This window comes from Peromyscus leucopus, chromosome 8b, assembly GCF_004664715.2.
Source record: "Peromyscus leucopus breed LL Stock chromosome 8b, UCI_PerLeu_2.1, whole genome shotgun sequence".
NCBI classification, from domain to species: Eukaryota; Metazoa; Chordata; class Mammalia; order Rodentia; family Cricetidae; genus Peromyscus; species Peromyscus leucopus.
In genome coordinates, this window is record NC_051086.1 from 38,026,784 (window position 1) to 38,042,878 (window position 16,095).

Sequence of the window (16,095 nt, forward strand, 5' to 3'; positions counted from 1 at the left end):
CTGATTCCTCGGCTGGACTAAGTAAGTATCCTAGAGAGTTCTCCATGCAGAAACGTCCGTGCCGCTTCAGGGCTTGGTGCTTGCGGTTCTAGAAGCCGGTTCCCACTGGAGGCTCAGCCCGGGCTGCCTGTAGACAGGCACCTGAAGCCTCCGCTGCATCACGGCGGAAGATGCCGGGCTGCCGGGCCCCAGGGGGCACTAGCAACTTTTCACTTGGCTTCTGGCCTCCAGAGTTCCAGGTTCCGTATCCTGGGCTGGGCTGGCTCTGAGTCTTTCCTTTGCACTAGAGGACTGTCCACGTGTTCCCTTTTCGGAAATTCGCTGTAACACTTGAACGCCTGTATTCTCGGTATTAAGGAGGTTAGGGCAGGAGGATCGCCGAGTTCGAGGTCTACTTGGTAAATCCAGGTCAGCATTGGCTACAAGGGGAGACCCTGTCTCAAAAAGCATTAAAAAACAAAAAAACAAAACGAATGCAAGATTAGCTTGTATGTAGCCCACAGTGACCTAAAATTCTCCCCTTGCCTCCACCTCCAGGGATCCCAGGGAACACAGATCAGGGTCCTGTCTGTACCTAGAATTCGGACCGCAGCTCTATTAAAGAGCTCCTAGTGGCCAAACAGAGGGCTCACAGAACCCCGATTTGCGGACAGCAGGAAGTGCTACTTGGTCCCTGCAGCGTTTGTAGAGGAACTTAAGGCGTGTCTGCCTAAGAGTTGGAGAAGTTCCCATTTCAATTAGAAAAGCATGTGACAATGGCTGGCGGTGACGCACCCCCATGGCGCACGCAGGCCTAAGGGTGATCCGAGTGGGGATCTTGTCCCTGCAATCAAGGGGAAGGAAAAACCTGAAAACGTCCACGGGCCACTCGTGCACCACCTGCTGGAAAGCCATGGGGGACACGCGCGTCCCCAGCGAGGCTGCTGCACGGGATGCTTTGGAGTATCCTGCCTGAGTCAATTTCGCTGTCCTCTGTAGCCACTGCGTTCGTGCTGACTAATGCTAAGGGTCATCAGTGAGGGCTTTTCCGAAACCCATGTAGGAAAACAAAAAAGTTTTGATGTGAAGAGGAAAAACAAAACAAAAACCAAGAAACTTTGTCACTTGGATCCCGGGTACCAAAGTCGCCAGGGGACGCAGGAGAGGGAGTCCTCGGGGACAGGACTTGACCTAAAAGGAAGAGAAAAGAAAGGGAACGGAAGGCGCAGCTAGTACATCCTCTTAACCACCCCGGAGGGCACGGCGGCCCTGGGGCTGTCTTTGGAGAGGTCCAGCCCTCCCTGTCAATTAGCTTCAGCTGGCGTGGCGATTGGCTGGTGGCTTCTTTGCTCCCCCGCACCCACCTCCTAGTTGCATGGGGTTTACTTCCCCAAAGTACACGGGCCCCACCTTGTGGATCAACCGCTCCTGCCTGAACCGCGGGTTTCCGCCCAGAGGAAGCTATGTAAGCCAATGAGAGCGGGACTGTACAAGTATTGGCCTGTCTGGGTGTCGCTCACAGGGCATCCCGCCCCCGTTTTCACAGCTCACTCAAGTATTGGTGAGGCTTTGTGTCCATCTGGGCTCTGGATCCCGTAGTCATAGGCAGATGCGGCAGCCACTCAGGAGCCCGGCCCCTGGACGAAGGCACTGTCCAATCGCAACCAAGGGGCGCGGTGGCGGGGCGGCCATTGGTTCCTGCGAGCGGCCGGGAGCAGCAGGTTGGGCTGAGCGCGGCTATATAGCTGGCGGCGGGCACGCGTGCCGCGGCATCGCGCGAGGGACGCCGCCACCTACTCCCGCGCTGCAGCCCGGTCCTCCCGCTCAGCCGCGCAGGTACGTGGGCCGCGGGTGGGGCGGGGCCGATGTGGGCCGGGCGGGAGCCGAGCTGGGGCCGCGAGCGGGGCGCCCGGGGAGGCCGCGCGGCGCGTCCCCACCCCCACCAACGGCCGGCGCGGCCTCCTGATTGCGCCCTGGGCCCCGCGCGTGGTGTGCCGCGCCAACGGCCTTATGGGGCCCCCGGTGGGCGTCACGCGGTCGGGTGGCCTGCGTGCTTCACGCACACCTTCCGGCGCGCGCCTGCTCTGCGGGTTGATGTAGCTGGGCCTGGATCCCAAGGAAGCCTTCGGGATCTGGGGATGGGGGGGGGTGGGGGGATCCCCACGCTGAGAGCGCGATCGCGCCTCCCAGGTCTGCAGAGCGGAGGCGCGCGACCCCGGGATCAAGGGTTCAGTGGTGCAGGGACAGTCAGCCGCAAGACTTTATCTCTTCAAATTCCACTGTGTGCCCCTGCACTATGCTGAGAGCTTCCTCCTTTCCCGCCCTTCCCGGTCACCTGGGCGCGATCAGGTAGGTACAGTGACCTGGAAACGGAGGTGGGTGACTTGGACCAAGGCCCTCAGCCGGGAAGGGACTGTAGATTGCGTGGCTGCGGTACACCCTTGACCACTGAGCTCTTGAACCTGGGTGCAAACCTCAGCATGAAAAGACCTGCGGTGGCATCTGTACGTGCCGGTGTCGGACTCAGGAGAACGAGGTTGCAAGTGAGGTTTTGAATGACAAAGGAGGACTTGGCTTTCTTCGAAACTAGATGGATTTATATTTGGAGAGTTGATAGATGCTCCTTCAGGTTACCTTCTGGGAAAAATAGAGAAGGAAATACAGCCAGTGTAATGTAATGAACGAGTGTGCCCCTCAGCATGTTCGAAACGCGCCGCGAGGTAATGGGAAATTCCCGCCAGCAGGAAGTCAGGCTCTGACACTAGATCTTGACTTTTCCAGATCCCTTTTAACTTTTAATGTTTTCGTTTTGAATCAGAGCAAACTTAGATTAAAAACCTTTGAGAAGATTATAGTTCAAGGAAACGAAGAGTTTAAATTCTCACCGGAGTTGAGGTTAAAGTTTGAAATTGGATAGGACCCTGGATCTAGCTCAGAGGTGGAGCCCTTGGCATGGAATACAGGAAGCCCCAGGTCTATTCACCAGAGCCACAAATAAGTCACATCTGAAATTATTGGGGAAAGGATGGTGTCCAGTGTCCAGTGATTGTGAATTGGGACCCAATCACTGACTGGGTTTGTTCGCAAGCACAGCATTAGGTCTCCTGCCAAACCATCTATGATCAACTCTTTTTCTTCTCACTGTGGAGCTCTGACCGGCGTGAACTCAGATCCTCCTGAGTGTAGGAGTTCAGGTGTATCCCACCAAGACCAGCTCAGCTATTTATTGTAGCCCTTATTTGGCTGGACTCCTAGAGTTTGCAAAGATGTTTTCAAAGATTTGTGGTCAACCTATCTTTCTGTGTGCTGACTATATTTTTGAATGTTTAGGTCACCTTTACTCAGGGCTTATAAAACATGTTAGTTTGTAGACCAAGTCGTGGCAGATGTTTCCAACCGGAAAAAAGACTACAACAAAGGTTTTTGGTCTAGCTCTCAAGGCACACACCCTTGCTAAAAGTTAAAAACCTTAGAAGTTTAATGTTGTGTTTCTATTTTCCAAATGAATACAAAGTGTCAATAAAGAACCAAACACAGTGAGGAAGAGAGCTGAATTTACTGGATTGCTTCTGAATATAACATTGTTTCCTTGGAACTTGCTCCAGTTAATCTGCAGGCAGGTAGGCGAATGTTAGTAATTCATCACATTTAAAAAAATAAGGTAGTGACCTGCCTTTAGCCTGGGAAGTTTGAGTCCAACTAGTTTTATTAACTGCTTGAGGTCAAATATATTAAGGTGAAATTATCTAAATGAGGGAAACTTTCTTAATTTCATCTTCACGTGTTGGAAAGAGCTGTGCGCTTGGCCTCAGACAGATGGTTAGTAGGGCAGGAACTGGAAACATACAAACTACTCCCTAGCTTACTGTCAGAAAGAAGGGAGTTGAAGCAGTGATAGAAACCTTGGGCTGCTCCCTTCCAAGGTGGCCAGAGGCTACTGTTGTTGGAGTTAAGTCTTGTTGTTGTTTTGAGACAAGGTTTTGATCTGTAGGCCTGACCTCAGATCTGCCTGCCTCTGCTGGGACTGAAGGTATGTGTCACAAATGCCTGGCTGCATATGATTTTTCCAGTGGATGAGTTCAATGCTAACATGTTTAATAGAAAGCTGAGAAATTTGTGACCCAAACCAAGTTTTTTCTCGATTTTTTTGTCAATGTAATAAAACTGCCTAGTTTTTTTTTTTTTTTCTCAGTACTCACATAGAAGATATACTTCAATTATATCATTGCTGATTTACAGAGGGGGGTAATTGTCAAATAGGTAGCTCAAGCTGGGTCTAGTGATGCACACCTTTAATTCTAGCACTCAGAGGCAGAGGCAGGTAGATCTCTTGAGTTCCAGGCAAGCCTGGTCTACATAGTGAGCTACAGGCCAGCCAGAGCTACACAGTGAGACCCTGTGTCGTCCCCCCCCAAATTAAAAGATCTGCCATGTCCCCCTTCCCCTGTAGTGGGGGGACCTCTGCCCAAGCTCAGGAATTAAATATAGATTCGGCAGCCGTCACCCCACCTGTAGTTTGTGACCAGTGTCTGTTGGCTAGAAATATTGCTATTCTTAGTTTTTGTTTTTGGTTTTTTTTTTTTTTTTTTGTTTTTTTTTTTGTTTTTTGAGACAGGGTTTCTCTAGGTAGCTTTACGCCTTTCCTGGAACTCACTTGGTAGCCCAGGCTGGCCTCGAACTCACAGAGATTCACCTGGCTCTGCCTCCCGAGTGCTGGGATTAAAGGTGTGTGCCGCCGCCGCCGCCGCCGCCGCCGCCGCCGCCGCCGCCCGGCTAGTTTTTGTTTTTTAAATGTTTGACTTTTTCTGGGAACACGAATTGCTATAGATAGGTGATAGGGTTAAGAGCTAGGAATACTTGTAATGCATGGTTTGCATTATATATAAAGCAGAAAGCTGCAGCCTAGGGAGGGAGGTCTTGGCTTTGTAGTGATGTTTCGCATGTGCTGCATTTTAGGTTAAAAAAAAGGCCAGTGAGGGGCCATGTGATTGGGGCACATCATTGTAGGCGTCCGTTTCTGGTGGCTGGTCACTAAGTGGCTGCGTTGGTGTGGTGGACTGAAATTGGGACTTATATATATATATATGGACTCTCACTCAACCACAACCCCAGGTACTTCAGGTGCTTGAAAAATGGTCTCGGGCTGGGCGGTGGTGGTGGTGCACGCCTTTAATCCCAGCACTTGGGAGGCAGAGGCAGGTGGATCTCTGTGAGTTCAAGACCAGCCTGGTCTCTAAAGTGAGTTCCAAGAAAGGTGCAAAGCTGCACAGAGAAACCCTGTCTCGAAAAAAAAAAAACAAAAAAACCAAAAAGAAAAAGAAAAATGGTCTCAGGGCCAGGCTTGGCTACATAGGAAGTTCAGGCCAGCCTGGATTACATGAGACACGCCCTCCCCCTTATCTTCAAAAAACCTTGGCGTGTTTACCTGTGCATTGTGGGATCCAAGGAGTAGGAACTGTTTGGGATTCAGTGTCAGGTACCTTTTGATCTAGTTAGATTTTCTATTTGGTGATGCTTGGAATCAAACCAGAGCTAGGACCTGTGCATGTTGAGCTAGTGTTCTGCCCTTGAGCTGCATCCCTTTACTTTGGGGTGTTGCTGTCTAGCACAGGCTGCCCAGGCTCTTTAAGGTGTGGGCTGCCACACATGGGTTATAGTTCTCTAACTTTAGAATGGGCAAGGGCTACTGAGGGAGAGGAAAGCACATTGTCCATCTTGCTGGTACTTGTAGTTTTTCTTCCTGGAATACTTAGTATTTGAGATAGTTTTAGATTTAGAGAAGAATTGCAACACAGATCTGTGTATCTCATTCTATGCAGTCAAATGTGTATTTCTCAAAACCAGTGAAGCTGGTGAAACCCTGTTGACATAGGCTTTATTTCAGTTCCTCGGGTCCTTCTGCAAATGTCCTTTCTCTGTTTCAGGATCCACCTGAGGTGCCTCATCCCTTAGTCTTGTCTCCTTTATCTCTTCTCATGTGAGTTTCTGTTCTTTGTCCTTCACAACCTTGACACTTAGGATCTCATTTGGGTCTGTCTTATGACTGAATTGAGTTTATGGCTTTGGGCGAGGACCACAGAGGTCTGTACCACAATCTCCATGACATCCATAGCACTGTAGCTCACGATACCTTGATGTGTGGTGAGGGTGAGGTAGCTGTGTTTTCCTTTCCACTCTTTATTAAGTCCAGACTCTTAACTCTAGGGAGAGAATCTGAGTTTGTAGGCGTATATACTAAGGCTGCTAAGATTTATGGCTTTTTGTGAGAAACTCTCCCTCTGTAGACCAGGCTGTTGTTCTTCAGCTGCCCACTTCTGCCTCTCAAAGGCTTATGCCACCATACCAGCTGGGGTTTTGTTTTTGAGATAACTGGCCTCTTAATGCTTGCTCCCCCTGCCTCTGTCTCCCAGGTTCTAGGATTAAAGTGTATAGACTTCTGGTTTCGAAGAATGTTTTGAAGCCATGAAGAATGTTTTGAAGCCATTTTTTTTTTTAATAGTCTTGCTTTTCCTTAAAGCTTTCCTCCTTGCGAGCCGGGTGGTGGTGGCGCACGCCTTTAATCCCAGCACTCAGGAGGCAGAGAGCCAGGTAGATCTCTGAGTTCGAGGCCAGCCTGGGCTACCAAGTGAGTCCCAGGAAAGGCGCAAAGCTACAGAGAAACCCTGTCTCGAAAAAACAAAAACAAACAAACAAACAAACAAAAAACCCAAAGCTTTCCTCCTTAATTATTTTGCCTGCTGGCTTATTTTTGTTCTGAGGCAGGATTTCTCTGTCTCCCAGGCTAGTCTTGAATTTGATCTGTTTCAACCTTCTGAAATGCTAGATTGCAGCACCCCCAGCTCCTCTTGTTAATTTTTATTTGAGTTGTGCCCAGTATTATCTGAACTTTTTTTTTAAAAACAGTTCTGTAGATGTAACCAACTGTCTTATTAAATAAGAAACACAGAACCAATGTAAAAGAGAAAGCCAAGAGGTCAGAGCTCAGAGCTAAAATCTCACCCTTCCTCCTGCCGTGGTCCCAGCTTCCCCAAAGAGAGCTATTTCCCTGTGTGTAAGTCGGTTCATAGTCATTCTACCTTCTCATTGGTTGTAAACCCAAACACGTGACTGCCTCGTCACTGTCTGTATGTACAGCCCCCCAGGTCTTAAGGCATATGTCTCCAATGCTGGCTGTATCCCTGAACACACAGAGATCTATGGGGTTAAAGGCATGCGCCACCACCGCCACACTCTGTCTATGGCTCTAATAGCTCTGACTCCCGGGCAACTTTATTAACATACAATCAAAATCACATTTCAGTACAATTAGAATACCTGTGTAACCACTCATGGATGTCCTGGAATCACTTTGTAGACCATACTGGCCTCCAAGACAGGGTTTTCTCTGTAACTAAGGCTAGCCTTGAACTCACAGAACAGATAGCTGCCTGCCTCTGCCTCCCAAACTGGGATTAAAGATGTGAGACACCACTGCCTGGCTATCCTATTCAATTTGTAATTATTTGTATGTTAATGTTTTGTTGGTATAATCACTCTGCCCCCCCCTTCTCTTTTTGTGGTGTGGGCAATAAACCCGGGGTCTTGGGTGTGCCAGGCCAGCACTGTGACTTCGCTATGTTCCCAGTCCTCTTTACTTTTCACTTCAGTTGCTTATTTTCCCTGCGTGGTCTTGAACTCTGGAGCCTAGGCAGACTTTGAACTCATGGTCTTCTAAGAAGTTGGGCTTAAACACATATACCCTGAAACCTGGCTGCTTCTCTGTTTGTTACTCAATTTAAAAGTATTTTCTTCCTTGCATAATTAACTGGGTATTTTGCCTGTTCAGCTTAAAATTAGCCTTTCACCAGGGATTGTGGCAAGTAGGGAGCATAAAGAATTTAGGAGACAGATCACTTGCTTTTTTTTTTTTTTGTATTTTTGAGACAAGGTCTTTCTTTAATCCATTTCAGAAAGATTCATTTATTTACTATGTATATAGTGTTTGCACACCAGGAGCGGGCACCAGATTTCATTATAGATAGTTGTGAGCCACCGTGTGGTTGCTGGGAATTAAACTCAGAACCTCTGGAATAACAACCAGTGCTCTTAACCTCTGAGCCATCTCTCCAGCCTGAGACAAGGTTTTTCTGAATAACAGTCCTGGCTATCCTGGAACTCATTCTGTAGATCTGCTTGCCTCTGCCTCCCGAGGGCTAAGATTAAATAACTGCGCCACCTCCTGGCAGTTTGCTTGCTTCTTAAATAAGGAGATTGACTTCTGTAACAAAGTTACTCTGGTCCTGGGAAGACATTGTTTCAGTTCCCAGAGCCTGGTTTCAAACATTGAAATACAATGTATATAATCTTCAAACACAATTGATAACATTCTTATATTCTTATTTTTCTTAGTGTTTTTGATACATTTGTAAAATAGTCAAAATGACACTTTGACACTATTCAGAGGATAGTTAATACTTGGCATTGCTTGTAAAAGAATTCCTTCTGGGCAGTGGTGTCCTTATGTCTTTAATCCAGTACTTGGGAGGCAGAGGTTCTCTCTTAACTTCAAAGCCAGCCAGGTCTACAGAGGGAGTTCCAGGACAGGCACAGCTACACAGAGAAATCTTGTCTGAAAAGGACCCCCCCCCCCCAAAAAAAAAATGAGCAGATTCTAGTAAGTTATCTTCTGACCCCCATGTATGTGGGTGCTTGTGGGTGTATATATGTATGCACACTAAATAAATATAAAAAATGATAAAGCTGCCATGATGGTGTACACCTTTAATCCTGTCAGGAGATAGGCAGGTAGATCTCTGAGTTCCAGACCAGGTTCACACACACACACACACACACACACACACACACACACACACACACACACACACAAAGATAAGACTTCTTTTCCATGTCTGTTTTTGTCTTATGTGAGTTTTTTTGTTTGTTTGTTTGTTTTTTCGAGACAGGGTTTCTCTGTAGCTTTGCGCCTTTCCTGGATCTCGATCTGTAGACCAGGCTGGCCTTGAACTCACAAAGATCCGCCTGCCTCTGCCTCCCGAGTGCTGGGATTAAAGGTGTGCGCCATCCCCGCCCGGCGAGTTCTTTGAATATAAGCCCAAGAAAGAATTGTAGGTTATTCTTTTGAGGCCCCATCTTAGCAGGCCAGCACCTGCTCCTGCTGTTTTGTTACTGACTGAGGTGGCATGCTTGGGGATCTTGCCTGAGAAGTGATACATCTTCAATGTTTTGTTTGTGCATCAGGTACTTCCTAGGAATTGCCAGTTCTGCTTTAATTATGTGCCACCGTGCTCTTCTGGAATTGTTCAGTCCTGCCTTTTTAGGCAAGTGCTCTATCCCCAAGCTGGGTTGTTGTTCTTTTGTGATTTTCTTGTCTTTGGTGCTGGGGACTGAACCCAGGGCTTTGCTCATGCCAAGCATGCTCCTCACTACTGTTCATTCTGGATAGTAATTTATTATGTCATGTTGCTTAAAAAAGCCCCTTAAAACTGTCACTTAAGGGGCTGCAGAGATGGCTCAGCCGTTAGGAGCACTGGCTGCTCTTCCAGAGGTCCTGAGTTCAATTCCCAGCAACCACATGGTGGCTCACAACCATCTGTAATGAGATCTGGCGCCCTCTTCTGGCCTACAGTCATACATACTGTATACAAGATAAATAAATAAATAAATAAATAAATAAATATTAAAAAAACTGTCACTTAAAGTGAGTTGTTGACATGCTATTTTTGATTTTGTTGGAAAGAGTAAGCAGAGCTGTTGAAACTTTGAATGGGGGGTGTCTGGCCTTCGTCATTCCTACTCCCCATGTGTCAGCAAGTAGAGTGGACACTGGTGGTTGTCTGGGCTTAGGGGAGGAGCCTTAAGTGGCACTGTCCCTTTCAGCAAAGAGGTCATGAGATCAGGCAACCTGAGGTCAAGTGAGACATTTTAGAAGTCTATGTGAAGCTTGTAAGCCTGTCAGTCCCGCCAGTAGGAAATAGGTGCTAAACAAGGAATCACTGATTCGTGTGTGGTGTTACTGCCTTTTCTTGTGTGGTTCTGAGACTGACTCCAAGTCTATGCCAGGTAAACACTTTACCTCCGACTCCCACTCCTGCAGCCCTGTGTGTTTTGTGATTGAGTTTCTTTTGTTTAAATAGATTTTTTTTTCATACAATATATTATTATTATTATTTTTGGACAGCCAAATCTTCTTTATTTTGAGGGAATGGGTCTCTGGGGGGATGGGCCTGGGGCCCTCACTGCACAGCTTGTTCATTGGCACTGCCTCCGGAATCCTGTGGCTTCATCACATCTGGAAGCTCTGGAGGGCTGGAGAAGGGCTCTATGTGCAGGGCTTCAAAGGCATCATCTGCTCGGAAGGCCAGGCCTACGATTGCTGGGGCTTGTGGCCATGCTCTCTGGCTAGTGAAGCCACACGCGCCCAGAGTTTTTCCGTCATCAAGGAGCTGGTCATCCTTGTACAGCTACTGCTCATCCGGTGGCAGCGGCGGTGGCTTGAGGATGCCTTCGACTATGCGCGATAATTCAACATGGTACTCGACTCCTTGGTGTCCGTGAAGATGGTCTTGTGGCACTGGATCATGAGAAACACGTCTATCCCGGCGGCTGCTTGATGCGCCGGCGCCTCATACAGTATATTCTGATTATGGTTTCTCTTCCCCAGTTCCTCCCTGATCCTCTCCACTTTCCACCCACCCGAATCTACACCTTTTCTTTCTCTTTCATTAGAATACAAACAGGCATCAATAATAATAATAATAATAAATAAGATAAAACAAACCAGAATAGGACAAATCAAACTGGAAAAAAAAGAACCCCCCCCCAAAAAAAGCACAAGAAACACATGCTGAGATATACACATTCACACAGAGAAAACCCATAGAAACACAATCCGAAACCATAATATATAAGCAGAAGATCTGTAAGGCTAAAAAAAAAAAAAAAAAAAAAAAAAACCCAGATAAAGCATTGTGAGACCAAAAATGTCCAGAAAAACCATTGAGTTGTGTTGGCCATCTACTGCTGGGCATAGGGTCTGTCCTTATAAGTGTGATTATATGAGATTTACTAAAGAAAATTAATTTTTCTTTTGTGAGGATTATCAGTTAGAGGTAGCTTCTGAGGGATTGGAGCTTTGTGTCCTCTTCCTTCTCAAGACAGACCCCCATCTGGCTCTGTGCATGCTGCCACAGTCTGGGGGTCATATATGGGTCAGCTTTGTTGTGTCTGGAAGGCCTTGTTCCTTGGTGTCTCCTGTCTCCACCTGCTCTTAGAATCTTTCTGTCTTCTTCTGCAGGGTTCCCTGAGCCCTGAGGAGAGGGATTTGATAGAGACATGCCATTTAGGACTGAATGTTCCAAGGTCTCTCACTCTCTGCATATTGTCTGGCTGTGGGTCTCTGTATTTGTTCCCATCTGCTGCAGAAGGAAGCTTCTCTCATGATGGCTGAGCAAGGCACTGATCTACGAGTACAGCAGAATGTCTGTCATTGGAAGTCATTTTATTGCTGTGTTAACTGTAGTGGTTGGTTTTCCTCCAGGTCCATGTCTTACCTAGTCTCAGGTTCTGAGACTGTGTGTCAAGCCTCTCACTGTTCATCTTTTGAAGCGGGCCTTAATTCCAGTGATTGAGTTTATTGAAGGACTAGGTGCTCTGCAGATTGCTTAATAAAAATTAAGGAACTTGAGGGCTGGGGAAATGGCTTAGTGGTTCAGGAGGTTTTATTCACACATGCACGTGCATTGGCTCACACAGTAATAAAAAAACGAATTATAAAACATCATTGGAATGTTAAACTTTGTTAAGTGAAAATGGCCTAACCTTTCACTTTTCCTAGACTAATTTTCTTTCATTTCTGGTTTCCCTAAATCATAATGATTTAAAGGTAGGGTTCGTATCCTTCCCCAGAGGTTACCCTCCTGGAGAAAGTGTAAGAAGTAGGGGTGGCCTCAAAGCGGCCTATTGAGCTTGCACTCTCTCTGGACAGGGCGTCTGTGCTTTTAGAATAGGCCTCCCTGGGTGTGGGCAGACTTGCTGGTTCCAGCTGAATCATCCAGCTGGCCTGCTTCCTGGTGCTGATCTTAGTAGCTTTATCGCTTGCCTGTTAGTTACGTTGGGGATTGGGGGGCGGGGGAGGTGTGTATGTGTCGTATTTGTAGCTATTTCTAAAAGCTCTTTGGAGAGGACACAATGTAACGGAGCTCTGGCTGAGTGAGGGGGAACCCTGGAGCCTCCAGCTTGTGTTTTCATAGAACTTGACGGTTTTCACAGGTTTGCAATAGGTCTCCATTTGCAACCATGGAACAGTGACTGGCAGATGTGTTTCTAGAAGGAATCTTTTTGAATTGTTTTGTTTTTCATAATTGTTTTGTGTTGGACAGAAATTGATAGCCTGTTGAGGTCCAGCATTTGAGGCCAAGGCTGGAGGAGAATGAGTTCTGGGCCAGACTGGGCTACATAGAGTTAATCTGCTTCAGAGATTTGAGAGTTGACTAGTTTAAGAGTGAGATAAAAGCATTCTCAGGGGTTGCTGTGTTATCCATGCTTCACGTTTAAGCTGGGAAAGAAAATGTAGACTACTTCAAACTCAACAATCCTCCTGCCTCAGCTGAGATGAACAATTATGTGCCACCATGACCTTCTGTGATGTCTGAGAATCCCTGATGTTCAGTTTGTGTGTGTGTGTGTGTGTGTGTGTGTGTGTGTGTGTGTGTGTGTGTGTTTTAAGGGAAGAGTTTATTTGCCTTACCCACTTCTAGGTCACAGTCCATTGAGGTAAATCAGGACAGGAACTCAGCGGGAGCTAGATGTTTGCTCTCAGAGTGGTTTGGAGTGGGGTTCTAGTGCATTCTTTTGTGTTATGCATGGGTTGCCATTGTCACCTGAAGGAGAGAACAAACATGGCTGAGGTTTCAGGGGACTCCAGACCATTAATCTGTATCTCAGTAGCTTTATGGGTGGCTCTGAATTTATAGCATGGAGACTATTTCTAAGGAGGCAGTGGAGAATTTCCCAGTTGCTACCTTGAAAATCTGAAGATCCTGGAGTCAGAATCTGAACTTAGATACTGTAGACAGACGGGGCCAATGCACTTCCATGGGTCTTCGTTGACTAGGATCAAAGTTTCTGTTACTGGTTTTTTTCACAGCTGAGCCTTCAAGAAGGTAGACTGCTCTCCTGGTGCCACCTGGAGCTGCTCCATAGTCAGCTAGGGCAGGGCTCCTCTGGCCACATCATCTACCAAGTTCATGTTGGCAAACCACACAGTTGAATTAACAAAAGCAAAATAAGTGGACTGGAGAGATTCTTAGTGGTTAAGAACACTTGGTGTTCTTGCAGAAGACCTGTGTTCAGTTCCTGTCACCCATGTGGTGGCTCACAGCTATCTAACTCCATAAATACCAAGTGCACGTGTGGCACACATACATTAAAATGTTTTAAATAAATGTACTTGTGATTTTTTGTTTGTTTGTTTGTTTTGGTTGGATCACATTCAGAAATTTCCTGACTAGATCCTTTTTTAATTCTTTTCTCATATATTACATCCTGACTGCAGTTTCCCCTCTCTCCTGCCCTCCCAACACTCTCCCCTCTCCCCAGATCCACCCCTCCTCCTTTCCATTCAGAAAAGAGCAGCCTTCCCAGAGATATCAACCAAACATGGAATATCAAGTTATAATAAGACTAAGCACATCCCCTCATTAAGGCTGGACGAGGCAGCCCAGTAGGAAGAAAAGGGTCCCAAAAGCAGGCAAAAGAGTCAGATAGCCCTTGTTCCCAATGTTAGGAGTTCCACATCACCAAGCTACACAACCACAATGTTTATGCAGAGGAACTAGGTCAGACCCATACAGGCTCCCCGACTGTAGATTCTGTATCTGATCTCACAACTGTAGTTGGAAAAGTGAACAACCCTTGGGGTAGTTTAGTGAAATAAAGTAAGTGGGTCAGATATTCAAAAACAGTGCAATAAGTGGGCAGTGCTGCACCTCAGCTCTTGGGAGGCTGAGGCAGGGAGATTGTGAGTTCCAGGCTAGCCTGGGCCATAGTGTGAGACTCTCAAAACACACGCACACACACAATCAGCCTTGCATGGTGTAAGCACTGGTAGTCTGAGCAATGGTGATGCTAATTAGGGGGATTACCCAAGCCAAGGAGTTTGAAGGTAGCCTGAGCCAACACACCAAGATCCTAGGTCAACAAAAGCAGGCATGAGCCAGATGAGGGTAGAAACTTAAAACAAGAACGTGATAGAACCAGTCCATCTTTCCCCACCCTACTCAAACCTTGATGTCCCATTTGACTACCACATTTTCTCTTGATAATAGATTTTAGTGGCTATGCTTATGGGATAGATTAAAGTTGCCATGATCTGAAGAGAGAGGGCTTTCCAGTGTTCTCCCTCTATATGAAATGGCTGAACAGTAACTACTGCTTATGACAATGGGCACTGGTGCTTGGGGTTAAAACCCAACCTTTGAATAAAGGAGTTTTTCCTTCCATATTTTATTTATTTTTTGAAGACAGTTTCTCTGTGTAGATCTGGCTGTCCTGTAATTCACTATATAGTCCAGGCTGGCCTTGAACTCACAGGGATCCCTCTGTCTGCCTCTGGCCCCAGAGTGCTGGAATTGAAGACATGCACCACTACTTCCCAGCTCCTTCCTGTTTTAAACAGGGAGCAGTATGCTCTGTCAGTGAAAACCCAAGTGTTAGCAGGGATGTACTTATCTGATAATGCTGCTAAGATAACCATGTCTTCCCAAATTAGTGGAATAACAGTTTCTTCTTTAATGCATAGTAGATGCTGTGCTGCTGTTAAACACACATATTAAAACTGAAAGGGGGCTTGAAAGATGTCTCAGGTTAAGAGCACTGTCTGCTTTTCTATAGGACTGGGGTTTGATTCTCAGCACCCACGTGGCAGTTCACAACCATGCATAGCTCTAGTTTAGGAATCCAACGTCCTCTTCTGGCCTCCAAGGGCACCAGATGCACACATGGCACAGAGACATATATGTAGGCCAGACACTGGTACCATATACTTAAAACAGCAAAAAAGCTGCTATTGTTGTGAATTCTGCACCCGATCTCGGAACTCTAGTTGGCAAAATGAATAGGATGCAATGTTTCAGCTTGGGAGATTGGTGCATGTACCAGGTCATGCCAGAGGATATTGAGGATTTACAGGTATCTTTGTAAATGGAAGTATTAATTGTCAGTCTCTATGGTATTTTGAGCAGTTAAGTTTTAGTAAAAGAGTATCTTCTTTTTTTTTTTTTTTTTTTTTTTTGGTTTTTTGAGACAGGGTTTCTTTGTGTAGCTTTGCGCCTTTCCTGGAACTCACTTTGTAGACCAGGCTGGCCTCGAACTCAGAGATCCGAACTCAGAGATCCGCCTGCCTCTGCCTCCTGAGTGCTGGGATTAAAGGCGTGCGCCACCACCACCCGGCGAGTATCTTCTTAACTGTATACTATTTGATTTTGATTATTTTATTTTTTACAATAAACTAATGAGAATGTTAAGAATTTTTTATTTGTAGGGGTTAACTTTTTTTTTTTAAGATATTTTCCATAAACAATCATGGTTTTTCAGGCAGGACATGGGCAGACAGTCATTAACAGTATACAAAGAACTTCCAAACTCCCTTCTTGTATAGACTACCAAAATAAAACCCGATGAACCTTCATTCGATGCTTTGCAAAGGGGGAGAGCTTAGAGTGAAGGCTGACAGTTCACATTGAGGATGTTGTTTTAACAACTTTTCACAAGCCAACCCTGACTTTCAGAAAACGAAATGAACTCGGCAGAATTCCATGGTAGAGGAGTCTTTCAAAATTATCAGGGAAAGATGTTTTCCATCATCAACCATCATCAGTCCAGCTTGGGAGACATTTTGTTAAGTGACACATGTTCCTTCCCCCCAAAACAATGAAGTGTTCTGTGTGCTAACAACATAGCTTAAAAAAGGATTCTGCATTTTTATAAAATTTGATTAAAAAATAGTATTTCAAATTGTACAGTCACCACAAGTACACAGTTATCAAAATGCACACATCTCACTTGGCATCTCTAGCACCTTCAGCTTTCTGTGCCTGCTCTGTTTTGGCGTCTCCATTT

At 46.2% G+C, this 16,095-nt stretch overlaps 1 protein-coding gene, 1 non-coding gene and 1 pseudogene across 3 annotated transcripts in view; 2 read left to right on the plus strand and 1 right to left on the minus strand.

Annotated features, from left to right (window-relative positions):
- Positions 1-1,709: 1,709 nt before the first annotated feature.
- The window catches only part of G3bp1 (G3BP stress granule assembly factor 1), a 32,223-nt gene continuing 17,837 nt past the window's right edge, over positions 1,710-16,095 (plus strand). The window contains exon 1 of one of the 2 annotated variants that reach the window (XM_028880044.2): positions 1,710-1,815. The gene's annotated coding sequence lies outside the window, so the exon portion shown is untranslated. Of the gene's footprint in view, positions 1,816-2,232; positions 2,329-16,095 lie in introns of those variants that run through there. The other variant, XM_028880045.2, reaches the window with a different exon arrangement.
- Positions 10,180-11,574, minus strand: LOC114700431 (annotated as a pseudogene).
- LOC114700437 lies at positions 14,267-14,406 on the plus strand. Its single transcript, XR_003735681.1, has one exon. It is a non-coding gene; the product is annotated as a small nucleolar RNA SNORA29 (small nucleolar RNA).